Source organism: Aquarana catesbeiana, linkage group LG09 (assembly GCF_042186555.1).
Source record: "Aquarana catesbeiana isolate 2022-GZ linkage group LG09, ASM4218655v1, whole genome shotgun sequence".
In the NCBI taxonomy this organism is placed as follows: Eukaryota; Metazoa; Chordata; class Amphibia; order Anura; family Ranidae; genus Aquarana; species Aquarana catesbeiana.
The window spans coordinates 109,117,927-109,131,043 of record NC_133332.1 but is presented as its reverse complement, the minus strand read 5'-3'; the positions used below and the strand labels follow the sequence as shown (position 1 = coordinate 109,131,043).

At 42.7% G+C, this 13,117-nt stretch overlaps 1 long non-coding RNA gene across 1 annotated transcript in view; it reads right to left on the bottom strand.

Moving 5' to 3' along the window:
• Positions 1 to 12,750, bottom strand: part of LOC141107235 (uncharacterized) — a 58,969-nt gene extending 46,219 nt beyond the window's left edge. The window contains exons 1-3 of the long non-coding RNA XR_012235829.1: positions 12,497 to 12,750; positions 7,160 to 7,216; positions 1,611 to 1,695 (exon numbers count right to left, since the gene is read on the bottom strand). This is a non-coding gene — a long non-coding RNA (uncharacterized lncRNA). The remainder of the gene's footprint in view (positions 1 to 1,610; positions 1,696 to 7,159; positions 7,217 to 12,496) is intronic.
• Positions 12,751 to 13,117: the final 367 nt, after the last annotated feature.

Sequence of the window (13,117 nt, the reverse complement as noted above, 5' to 3'; positions counted from 1 at the left end):
CTGTTCAAATTAGCACAATTGTTGTGCCTGTCTAAGAAAGGATATTCCTAATTTAACAAAAAAAAATCCTCTCACTTGCTGCTGTGTCTACAGGAGAGGTGAAGGGAAAGCTCCTCTAATAGACACAGGCCACAAAAAACCCTGAGAGGTGTTTGTCCCTTCCCCTAAAAAATTGATTTAGGTATACTTTAAGTTTATAACCAATACCAATAAAATAAATGGTCTTCCACACAATATTCATTTTTTTGCCAGCAATGAAATGGGTCCATAATGGCTCCCCAACAACCAGACAATGGTGGAGCTAATTAACAGGCCAATGTCCTCATCATAATTTGGAGAGATTTTGAAGCATGTATGAAATATCCACCTTTACCCATGCTTCCTCCCCTAAGCTTTTCAAACTAGTTACACTTTAAAGCCAGCCATAGACGGTTGAATCTTATCTGGTTCAGCAGGAATTGGCTAAGATTCAAACCATGTATGGGCAAGCTGAATGTATTTGATTGATCAACTTGGGTATAATCAGCCTGTTGGATTATACATGTAATTATAGCTAGCAGCTGTTATAGCCTTTAGTAATAATCACTGTGTTCTCCTGGTGGGGACAGCTTCCTACACCCCCACCAGGAGAATACAGTGGCTCCACGGGAGAGATTCACCCATCAACACTAACTGTATTGATAAGAGAATCTAGTGATTTTCTTTCTTAAAATTTTGGTTAGTTACAAAGCTTCTTCTATATTTTGTCATATTTTAGATCAGGCTATGTTGCCCCTTTATCTCATTAAAATATTCAAATATAAAGCTAAGTCCTGTGTTGAAGTGTTTCATAAATTTGTATGAAAATCTACAGTCTTCTTAAAGCAGAAGGTATCTACACATCTCACGCCCATCACAAATCCCAAAAATAAGGGATGCGGTCCTCATTTTAGGATAGTGGGCAAAGCTTTACAAAACTGTCCATTGACCAACTGTACCTCCAGAACCGCTGGTTCCACAGCAGAGAGTCAACCTAAAAATTATAGAGCCAGGGCGTAGGGAGAAAAAAAAAGCATATCTGGGCCAAAAGGAACCAAAAATGCCTTCTACTGATTCAGTGCAGTACAGAGAAAAGCCTTCTTAAAAGAGACGGTAAATTGGTAATGGCCAAAATGCTGTTTAGAATAAATGGCTCTTAAATATTTGGGTGTATGTTTCATGCAAACCAGCAGTTCTGGATGTTTAGTTGGCCAAGGGGCAGAAAGGACTAATTTGCATGGCTCTGTACACAATTTTAAAATAAAGAATAAACATGTGGTATAAGTAAGACATGTACAATATCTCACAAAAGTCAGTACACCCCTCACATTTTTGTAAATATTTTATTATATCTTTTGACAACACTATAAAAATTACACTTTGCTACAATGAAAAGTAGTGAGTGTACAGCTTATATATCAGTGTAAATTTGCTGTCCCCTCAAAATAACTCAACACACAGCCATTATTGTCTAAACCGCTGGCAACAAAAGTGAGTACACCCCCAAGTGAAAATGTCCAAATTGGGCCCAATTAGTCATTTTCCCTCCCTGGTGTTTACAATATTTACAAAAATGTGAGGGGTGTACTCACTTTTGTGGGAGACTGTATATATCTTCTGCTTTAAGAATGCTGGTTCAGATGAGGGCTTTTTGGTTTCTGTTGGTGCAGCTCAGATCTATGAAAAAATGTAACTGGTTTGTGGTCATCTTAACAAATCAATATCATATTGTTAGTGGAAAACCTGAAAACAGCTTAGTAAAAAGAAAGAAAAAAAGAAAATCAATGCTATTGGTAAAAACTGTGGCGTATTCAAAATCTGGTTACTGGAAACCCGTACAATCTATCAAAGTAATATTTAGCACAAACATGACCATCATTTGTGTTTGTAATGTTATTTCCACTAGGAAGAAAGTGATGGAAGGTAACCTCATATTCAGGTAAATTCTGGCAATAGCACTGTTTATACTGAAACAATACTCCATCTTCCTGGTAGGCTTTGTAACTGCAAATAATGGGCACACCAAAGCAATAAAGATAAAGCACTGGCATAAACATCCACTGAAAGTCCCTGGTTTCGAGTCTGCGAGTTTACTTTTGTATCCTGCGTTTACTTAGCAAATACCCTGCCTCTGAGCTTATGGTAAGCCTGCCTGCTATTTTCAACTTTTAAAATTAAAAATCTAAAGCCTCGTACAGACGGTCTGATTGTTGGACAACCAAGAGTCTGATTTTTGTCAAAAGTGCGTGTGCAGGATTTTGTCTAGCATACCAACTATCCGCAAATTGTCATTTGACAAACACGAACGTAGTGACGTACTATGAGAGCATAAAGAGGAAGTTTGTTTCTCAGGCGCCACCTTTTGGGCCTCCTCTGCTAATTTTGTGTTAGGAGAAATTTGGGGAGCGTTGATTCGCAAAGCAGCTTCTTTATTATCCCAATAACCACTTGCCTATAGGCCACTTACACTCCCTTCTTGCCCAGGCCATTTTTCAGCTTTCAGCGCTGTCGCAATTTGAATGACAATTGAGCGGTCATGCTACACTGTACACAAACAAATTTTGTATTATTTTCTTCACACAAATAGAGATTTCTTTTGGTTTTACTTAATCACTGCTGTTTTTTTTTTTACTAAAAAAAAAAGACCAAAAATGTTGAAAAAAACATTTTTTTAACTTAGTCATTTTTCTCCCTCACTGATGTGCACTGATAAGGCGGCACCGATAGGCTGAACTGGTGGGCATTGATGAGGTGGCACTCATGGGCACTGATGAGGTGGCACTTATGGGTACTGATTAGGTGGCACTGATGAGGAGGCACTAATATGCCGCACTTATGGGCACTGATAGGTGGCACTGATATGTGGCATTGATGAGCACTGATAGGTGGCACTAATGGGCACTTTTAGGTGGCACTGGTGGGCACTAATATGGAGCAGTGGTGGGCACTGATGGGCACTGATGGGTGGCACTGATGAGCGAGACTGATTGGAATTGATGGACAGCAGTGATGGGCATTGATGGGCAGCACTGATAGCCAGCACTGATAGCCAGTACTGACTGGCATCGCTAATGGGCACTGATTGGTGGTACTTGTGCACAGTGGTGGGCACTGAATGCTGGCACTGGTGGGAACTGATTTCTGACACTGGTGGGAAATGGTGGGCACTGATTGGTGACATTGTTGGTGCTATATTGTAATCAGGCCACTGACGATCAGTGCCCTGATTACATGTGTAGATGTCCCCCCTGTGTGGCGATGCTGGCGCGCGAGAGTGGCCGGTCTGGGACGCTGTCCTATGACATCATCCTAGAATGAGAGCCGCACCGCCCTGCCATCATTTGATGGTGGGCGGGCAGCAACTAGTTAAAGAAGATGAGAATTTTGACATTTCATCAATTGCTGCGTCACGAATGTTAATTCTAGATTACGAACAGTAGTTTACAAGACCAAACTCATCCCAGTCGTTCCTTGATTCCGAGCATGCGTGTTTGTACTTTCGACTTTTGTGTGACGATTTTTGTACTGACCATCCAAAAATCAGACATTGAGTTCACATCAGACAAAAATTTTATAGCCTGCACATCCAACATTTGTTGTCGGAAAATTGGAAAACAATTGTCTAAAGGAGCGTACTAACAGTAAGAATTTCGGACAACAGGCCATCAAACGACAATCCCCTTCTGATTTTCGTACCGTGTGTACGAGGCTTAAGAGTAAACACTTTAATTGGAAAGGGGTGGGGCAGCTGATGAGCTTGAGCTGGCCACACACTGTTTGTTTTCTTTTTGTTTTCTTTTTTCATTCAGTCAGACTCCTCCATCTACACAAATGAGTTGGACGGAGGAATGCCCTCACTGGGACATTGTATTCTGACAGTGGAACCCACTGCTGTCAGAATACACTGATCAGTGGCTGCAGTTGGTTGCAGCCACTGATCAAGAACATTTTTCCAGCATGTCCCTTCGACAGGAGTCAATTAAACAAATTCCCTTCCACAGTCTCAGCGGGGAGCATCGATACTTTCAAAAAGCTATTAGATAAGCACCTGAATGACCGCTACATACAGGGATATACAGTGTAATACAGACATATAATCACACACATGGGTTAGACTTGATGGACTTGTGTCTTTTTTTCAACCTCACCTACTATATGATTGACTTCTGTTGCGTGGGGACAGCCACGCACCTATTGAAATCCGACTGATCCCTGCTGAACCAGCCAAATTATGATCAGTATATGACAGGTTCACTTTAAAGCAGAACTAAAAGTATCAATACTCATCCTTCCAACAGTCCCTTGTCGGTGCTGACATCTTCCCCTTGTGCTGGTTTCTGAGCATCTTCATTGGCCAGTGCGGGATGATGTCACGCATGTGCAGGAGATAGTCATTCTAGCACAAAGGAATTGGCCCAATTCCTTTGTGCTAGAATGACTGGGTCATATAACCCTCCTGCCTTCCTGCTCTCCCACTCCAGTGCTCTATGTCAGCACATGAGTCATGTCCTCACCCCTCATCATAAGCACCCTCATAGTCATAGGCGTGCACACGGGGTGTGCCGGGTGTGCCCAGGCACACCCTAATCGCCACGCATGCATATCGCTCTGTGTGGTGGCGTCAAGCTTTTTTTTTCAGCCAGAACTAACTCAGGTACTGCCGCATTCTCCTGTCATCTGTAAACACAGAAGCGAGGTTTCTGTGTCAACAAAGGACAGCGCTCCTCTCCCGGCGGCTGCCTGCACTGAACCCTCTATGTTCCCTGTCTCATGCCAGTGATAGCAGAAGATAGGGCTGGATTTGTGCACAGCCACGCTAGCCGTGGCTAGCATGCTGCCTGCAGCAGCAGCACCTTGTGAAGCCTGTGTCCTCCCTGCAGCCTGAACTCTCCTATGGAACATGGCAGGATCTAGGGGGGTGCTGGGGTAGGCTAGGCACCCCCAGATTTCAGTTGCACCCCCCAGGTAATTCCTCTCTCTCGTGGATGCTGACCAGGCAGGGTTGCACATCGTCAATATCAGCTTTCAGCCAGCACACTCCCCCTGCCGCCTCCGTTCCATGAACGAAAGAGAAGAGAGGGTTTAGTCTGCTCCTCCTGCTCCTATCTCTTTGTCTGGCTGCCCACATCGCAATCCCTGTGTGTGCAGCCAGTGCTGTGTGCCTGAGAAAGGGATGTGTGCGCGGGAGATTGAAACTACAGCAGCTTCAGGTAGATCGTGGCTGCATGAATTATGCCTGAGCCTGCAGAGACCAGCCTATGATGAGTGAGTATTTCACTAAACTTTCCACATCCCCCTCCCCCATCTATCTCCCCCCTCCCCCATCTGTCTCCCCCATCTGTCTCCCCCTCCCCCATCTGTCTCCCTCCTCCCCCATCTGTCTCCCCCCCTTAACATCTGTCTCCCTCCTCCCCGTCTGTTTCCATCCTCCTCCCCCATCAGTCTCCCTCCTTCTCCCCAATCTGCCTCGCCCCCCTTTCCCCCATCTGTCTTCCCCCTCCTTCTCCCCGTCTGTCTCTCCCCTTTCTCCCCCATCTTCCCCCCTTCTCCCCCACATGCCCCCCCTTTTCTCCCCATCTATCTTCCCCCTCCTCCCCCTCTTACCTGAACTCTGCACTCTACAGGCAGTGCACACCTGAACTCTGCACTCTACAGGCAGCGCACACCTGAACTCTGCACTCTACAGGCAGCGCACACCTGAATTCTGCATTCTATAAGCAGTGCACACCTGAACTCTGCAATCTACAGGCAGCGCACATCTGAACTCTGCACTCTACAGGCAGCGCATACCTGAATTCTGCATTCTATAAGCAGAGCACACCTGAACTCTGCACTCTACAGGCAGCGCACACCTGAACTCTGCATTCTACAGGCAGCACACACCTGAACTCTGCACTCTACAGGCAGCGCACACCTGAATTCTGCATTCTATAAGCAGCGCACACCTGAACTCTGCAGTCTACAGGCAGCGCACACCTGAACTCTACACTCTACAGGCAGTGCACACCTGAACTCTGCACTCTACAGGCAGCACACACCTGAATTCTGCATTCTATAAGCAGCGCACACCTGAACTTTGCAATCTACAGGCAGCGCACACCTGAACTCTGCACTCTACAGGCAGCGCACACCTGAACTCTGCAATCTACAGGCAGCACACACCTGAACTCTGCACTCTACAGGCAGCGCACACCTGAATTCTGCATTCTATAAGCAGCGCACACCTGAACTCTGCAATCTACAGGCAGCACACACCTGAACTCTGCACTCTACAGGCAGCGCACACCTGAACTCTGCACTCTACAGGCAGCGCACACCTGAACTCTGCACTCTACAGGCAGCGCACACCTGAATTATGCATTCTATAAGCAGCGCACACCTGAACTCTGCATTCTATAAGCAGTGCACACCTGAACTCTGCACTCTATAAGCAGCACACACCTGAACTCTGCACTCTATAGGAACTCTGCTCTCTATGCACAGCACACACCTGAACTCTATAGGCAGCACACATGAACTCTGCACTCTATAGGCAGCACACACCTGAACTCTGCACTCTATAGGCAGCACACACCTGAACTCTGCACTCTATAGGAACTCTGCTCTCTATGCGCAGTGCACACCTGCTCTCTGCACTCTCGCAGCACACATCTAAACTCTGTACTTTATAAGCAGCGTACACCAGAATGCAGCACTCTATACGCAGCGTACATCTGAACTCTGCACTCACATGTGTGTTTGAGCTTTGAGGTGCACACCCTAATGCAACAGGCTGCGCACACCTATGCTCATAGTGACTTGTAATTCATAGAAAGGCGGGAGGGTTATATGACCCAGTCATTCTAGCACAAAGGAATTGAGCCAGCTGTTGCATGATGAACTAAGTATGCACAGCTCAATTTAAATTGGGGGATCACTATGAGCAGTAAACAATATTTTATTGCAGATAAGGGATTGCATGTCTCTTCTGCAAAAACAAAACAAAAAAACCTGCCTGCTCACAGTATGTAATAGCTGAGCTTTAGTTCTGCTTTAAGGTGCAGGTTAATGTACAATATTTTGAATGGGCTGAATTAGTAACAGTTTAGTCTAAGCACAATTGGGAAAATCAGAGTGGATGACACTTGGCTTTACCACAAACCTCTTAACCTGTGTGAGAAGGGTCAGTGAGTGCGGTTTCATTCTTCCTCTTATGAGTCTAAGGATGAAAACATTTGACATGGCAGGATTAGTGAGGCAGTCACACATGTGCCAATTAAAATATATCATTATCCAGATATCCAAATATAATGTGTAATGCAATCTGCACAGTGGCCGTATTACAACAAAAAAAACTGTATAATAAAAGTCCAATGTCCTAAAGTAATTCCAATAACCAGTGTGAAAAATGTGATGTCTCTTTAATCTTTAGTATATAAATTACTTTTTTACATCCTGCAATAAAACATATCCAATAAAAAATTTTTACAAAATCAAATGTCTTCATAAATTTAGGACAATATGTATTCTGCTACATATTTTTGGTTAAAAAAATCCCAAAAAGCGTATATTGATTGGTTTGCACAAAACGTATAGCGTCTATAAACTATCGGACATATACTGGAATTTTTATTTTTTTTTATTTTTTTTATATGAGTAATGTCGGTGATCAGCGACTTATAGTGAGACTTCAAAATTGCAGCAGAAAATCAGACACTGAAACTTTTGAGACTTTGTAGAAACCGGTGACACTGGAAAGGGGTTGAGCATCAAAGGGTTAAATGTGTGCCTAGCCAGTGTTTTTGTGTACTTTGTATGGTGCTTTTACTAAAATCTGTTATAGGGCGGTCGTTAAGTGGCTAAAGTGATTGCAAACGATCACCTTTGTAAAACAACCCATTCACTTTTGAAATAGAGGTGAAAGGCAAAACATTTGTATAGTCATAAAAAACATTATAAATACCTTTTTTCCCTTTTTTATAAGTGAACACATTCCTTCTGTTTTCAGCTGCAAAAGAGCTGGGGGGGGGAAGCAACAGTACACTGAGCTTCCCAGTGAATGGCTGTGCAGGTGAGGTGTGTCAGGACAAGTCTGATCATTGGAGGAGAGCAGGCTGAGTTCCCAGTATAGCTAGAGAATTGACCATGCTGTGCTCTGTTGCTTAGTGTGGTCAGTTTTTAATAGGAAAGCAGAGGGGCTGACAGCAACACCAGGGATTTCACATAAAGGAAGCAATACAAAGAGAACAGGATACATTTTCATACAAGTACATGTACAGCAGGCACATATCAGGAATATGAAATGTTGGGTTTACATATTCTTTAAGATGCCAAAAGAGGAGCATCTCACATAGTGGAGTGCATGCATGTCAGTGTGCATCCTTTATATACAGAAAATTAAAAAGACATCGCGTTTTTCACATCGGCGATTGGAATTACTTTGGGACATTGGACTTTCAGTATACAAGATTTATTATTATTTGCTTATAATCACTTGCTTTACAATTCTTGAAGTTGCACTACGCTATATTCATATGCATTATCCAGATATTTATATGTTTTTCAGACATGCATTACTTTACTGATCTAATTTTGTAGCTTGGAAATGCCTTAAAATACAATTTCTCTCTGACTATGAGCTTCCTGCTCTCCCACTCCAGTGCTCTATGTCAGCACATGAGTCATGTCCTCACCCCTCATCAAAAGCACCCTCATTGTAATTCCTAGAAAGGCAGGAGGGTTATATGACTAGGTCTGTTGGATGACTGTGTGGTCAAACTCTGGTGTATTGGACTGTGCAATCATATTTAGATACACTCAACAGTTGTTAAAGGAGGAAAATCTTAAATTTATGTTTTCAGTACAGAGTGTATCTGAATGTCTATTTCTGTGACTTCAATCAGGCTTCAAAGTCTCACAGTCCCAATACGTTATACTCTAGTGATGGCAAAAGTACTGACGTAATTGCACATTGTTAGCAAGGACATCACTAGCTTCAGGGCAAAGGACTTGATGGGTACATACTAGATATATGGTTAAATAATCTCCGTGTACTCATAGTACTGCTGTTTGAACTGTTCTTATTCATATGCAGGGCCGCTGTTAGAAATCATTGGGACCTGTACAGCCTTCCTGACGCCCCCCCAACCGCTCCTACACCCCAAACCAACTGCTCCTACAACAACCCAACCGCTCCTACAACCCCCCCAACCGCTCCTACACCCCAAACCAACCGCTCCTACAACCCCCCAACCGCTCCTACAACCCCCCCCAACCACTCCTACACCCCAAACCAACCGCTCCTACACCCCAATCCAACTGCTCCTACACCTACACCCTTGGGGTGCAGATGAACAGCAGCACTGACTTTATCTGCATACGTCGCAAAAATGAAAAAAATCCCTCTTCTGCTCCTACCTCGTATTGACCTGATGGGGCACAGGGAAATGTAATTTAAGGAGTGACGCCCCCCCAACTACTCCTACACCCCAAACCAACTGCTCCTACAACAACCCAACCGCTCCTACAACCCCCCCAACCGCTCCTACACCCCAAACCAACTGCTCCTACAACAACCCAACCGCTCCTACAACCCCCCCCAACCACTCCTACACCCCAAACCAACCGCTCCTACACCGTTGGGGTGCAGATGAACAGCAGCACTGACTTTATCTGCATACGCCGCAAAAATGAAAAAATCCCTCTTCTGCTCCCACCTCGTATTGACCTGATGGGGCCCAGGGAAGTGTAATTTAAGGAGTGGGGGTGTGGTCTAGTAAAATGCATTTATTCATTAAGGCAGGAATGAACAATAAGTAGAATGGAGTAAATATCTGCGCTAAGCAATACAAGAACGGGTTGCTGCAGCTCGCATATAGCCTAAATACTGAAGCTACAAACATATGGATAAATAAAAAACAAGCACATATCCAATACTATTCAGTTAAGAAAAGTGAATAAGTGAAAAATTGAGAAAGTAATACCAAAAAAGTGTTGCAAGTGTAATATGTCAAAAAAAGGACATTCATATAAAATGCCAATACACAAGAAAATACATATAAAACAATTAGTGAACTGATCAATATAAAAAGTGATCACAGAAACTATTGCATATGCTCAAAAAAAAAAATATATATATATATATATATATCTTCCGATATTCTGAAGTCAGGAAATAATATCAATGCCGCTTACCAGATTTGTAGGGTTTCAAATTATAGAGATCAAAGACGCCTGTGCCATTGCCCCCCCCCCCCCCCCCCCCCTACCCTCTTCCCTAGCCTCTTGTGTGAAAGAACACAGACTGGATCATAAACCTGGCTGAACAGAACTTCTTTGGCAGATGAAGAAGTTCATCTATATGTATTTCATATATCTATTAGCGGTTTGACTAGAGTTCAGTTTTAAATACATTTAACGGCCAACATATGACAATAACATTAATATAGAATAAATATTGGCTTGTTCTGTTAACCAATGCAGGATGTCTGGCGCAACCATTAAACACTCATTTAGTGTTAAGTATTTACCAAGCCATCAGAATACCATGTGAGCAGGAAATATGTACTTCTATTTCCAACTATAACTTGTTTTTTCACCAGATCCAAGGTCTGTGAATAATACAAAATGCGCTTATTATTTACTAAATGGCTATGTTATATGGCTAACTGCTTGACACCAAAGGCAAGTTCAAAGCTGTAAATACAACCATAAGAGGATACAGTACATTACTATTAAGGGGGTCTCAATTCATGCACCCCATAATAAAATCAGGGTAGTGACTATAGTTTAGTTAAAGTGCACTAATTATAGTTTGTGGCCCATAACAAAGGCCTTTTTCTGAGACCTTTGTTTACGTGTAAAAATCAGTATGTTTTGCAAGAAAATTAGAACCCCCAAACATTATATATATATTTTTAAAGAAGAGACCCTAAAGAATAAATTGGTGTGTTTTGCATTTTTTTGGGGAAATAATATACTTTTTTGAATTTTAATGAAAATAAAAAAAAACACAATACACAACCTCATTTTTTAATAAAATATAAAAGATGATGTCTTGCCGAGTGAAACATGTCATGCTTTAAAATTGCGCACACCTGTGCAACGGCGACAAACTGCGTAAATATTACTATCCATAGGCAAAGTTTTCAAATCAGGAGATCTAGTGCTGGAATTACTTCCCGTGATCTGATGTTTGTGGTGATACCTCACATGAGTGGGACGATCGCTGTTTGCGTGCGTGCAGGACAGACATGCACATCCTTCTTTGCATGCGAGCACCAGGGGACAAGGACACTTTACGTTTTCTTTTTTTTTTTCCTTTTCTTTCTTTTTAAACTGTGTGACAGCAATAGGCATGTGACAGGTACTCTTTATGGAGGGATCTGTGGTCTATGAGTCCTGGTATAACTGCTCGAAGTTCAGCAACGTATGGGTACGTTGCTGGCTGGCAAATGGTTATATGGCTTTTTGCGCAACACTTATGGTAAGTTCAAAGCTGTAAATACAACCATAAAAGTATACAGTATATGACTATTAAGGGGGTCTCAGTTTATGTGCCCCATAATAGCATGAGGAGAGTGACTATTGTTTAGGTAAAATGTACTAAATGTAATTTGTTGCCCATAACAAAGGGGTTGTCTGCTTCTTTCTGTGCCTTCTCCAACTCTGCCATTCAGTATATATTTCACGGGACTAAAAAAAATCCATGTAAAACCACCACAGCAAAAGCAGTGGCACAGGGAGCTGAACTACTAGACTCCAACGAAAGGTCATGGGGGGAGCACTCAGAATCTGGTGCAGCTGTGCATGGTAGCCAATTAGTTTCTAACTCCAGCTTGTTCAATTACCTTTAACAATAAAACCTGGAAGCTGATTGGCTGCCATGCACAGCTAAATAAGATTTTATTAAATCTCTTCCAAAGTGTCTGGTCTGTCATATGGGAAGTTCACCAAAGCAGAACACATGCAGTCATTGGAGTTGATTTACGAAAATGGAGAGTGCAAAATCTGGTGCATGGTAGCCAATCAGCTTCTAACTTCAGCTTGTTCAATTAAGCTTTGACCAAAAAAAAAAAAAACTGTAAACAGATTGGTTTCTATGCAGAGCTTCAGAGCTTCACCAGATTTTGCACCAGTTCTAGTAAATCAACCCCTCTTATGTAGATATAATTGTATTAGAATTATTATCATACCAGAGGAACCTGTGATTGTAATAAGGCTTCTTCGGATCAATGAAAATATCCCAGTTAGCACCGCGGATCCCTTTTCAGAGAGCGGTAACCATTAGTGCCTGTCTGAAAGAGCCCTTCCAGGTGAAAGTGTTTAAATGACAGTAATTGATTCACCACTAGTGACTGGTGAAAAAGACATTCTATTAATGTTTAGCTTTCTGCAGACATGTACTATTTCCTTTTAAAATGTACTTCCGTCTGGTGCCATATTTCACCCTCTATGTAGCTCTAACTGAAAACTTTCCCCCTCTATTGTTGTGAAATACCTTCTGGTAAAACGTAGCAATCTTGTGGCAAGCAGTTCTTCCTGGTGACATATGGCAGTTTCTCTTAGCATTCTCAGGTAACATGGAAAACTCTTGTGTAAGGCCTCGTGCACGTGCGTTTAGCCCTGTGCATGAAGTTTCGGCATTTAGCTACAGATGGAGGGCACAGGCACACCATCCAACCCCACTGCCAGCAGACTGTCACACTCTGTGAGAGTGGTTAGTGATATGTGCGTTTAGGGCGGTATGCGCCCAGGGACAAATACACTAAGCACAAGCAATCTTGCTGCTTCTTCCAGCCTGGTAACGTCTCTTTTTCTATTTAACATTTGGCTGGTTGCTGAATATATATTACTGTTTCATTTTTAACATCTTCACACCTGAGCATGAGGCATTTTTTTCACATTTGTACATGTTTTTTGCCCATTTTCAGGTGTTTCCAGGCTTTTGTGTTTTTGTTTTAGCTAGTTATTAGGGGGAAAAGCCCCAAAACATCACACAAAATGCATGTTTCTTGCATTCTCAGGCCATTTTCAGTTATTTTTCAGGTGCCCCTATTGAAGTCTTATAGGGATCAAAAACTCATTACTCTGTCCCAAACAAGCTCATGCACATTTTCAA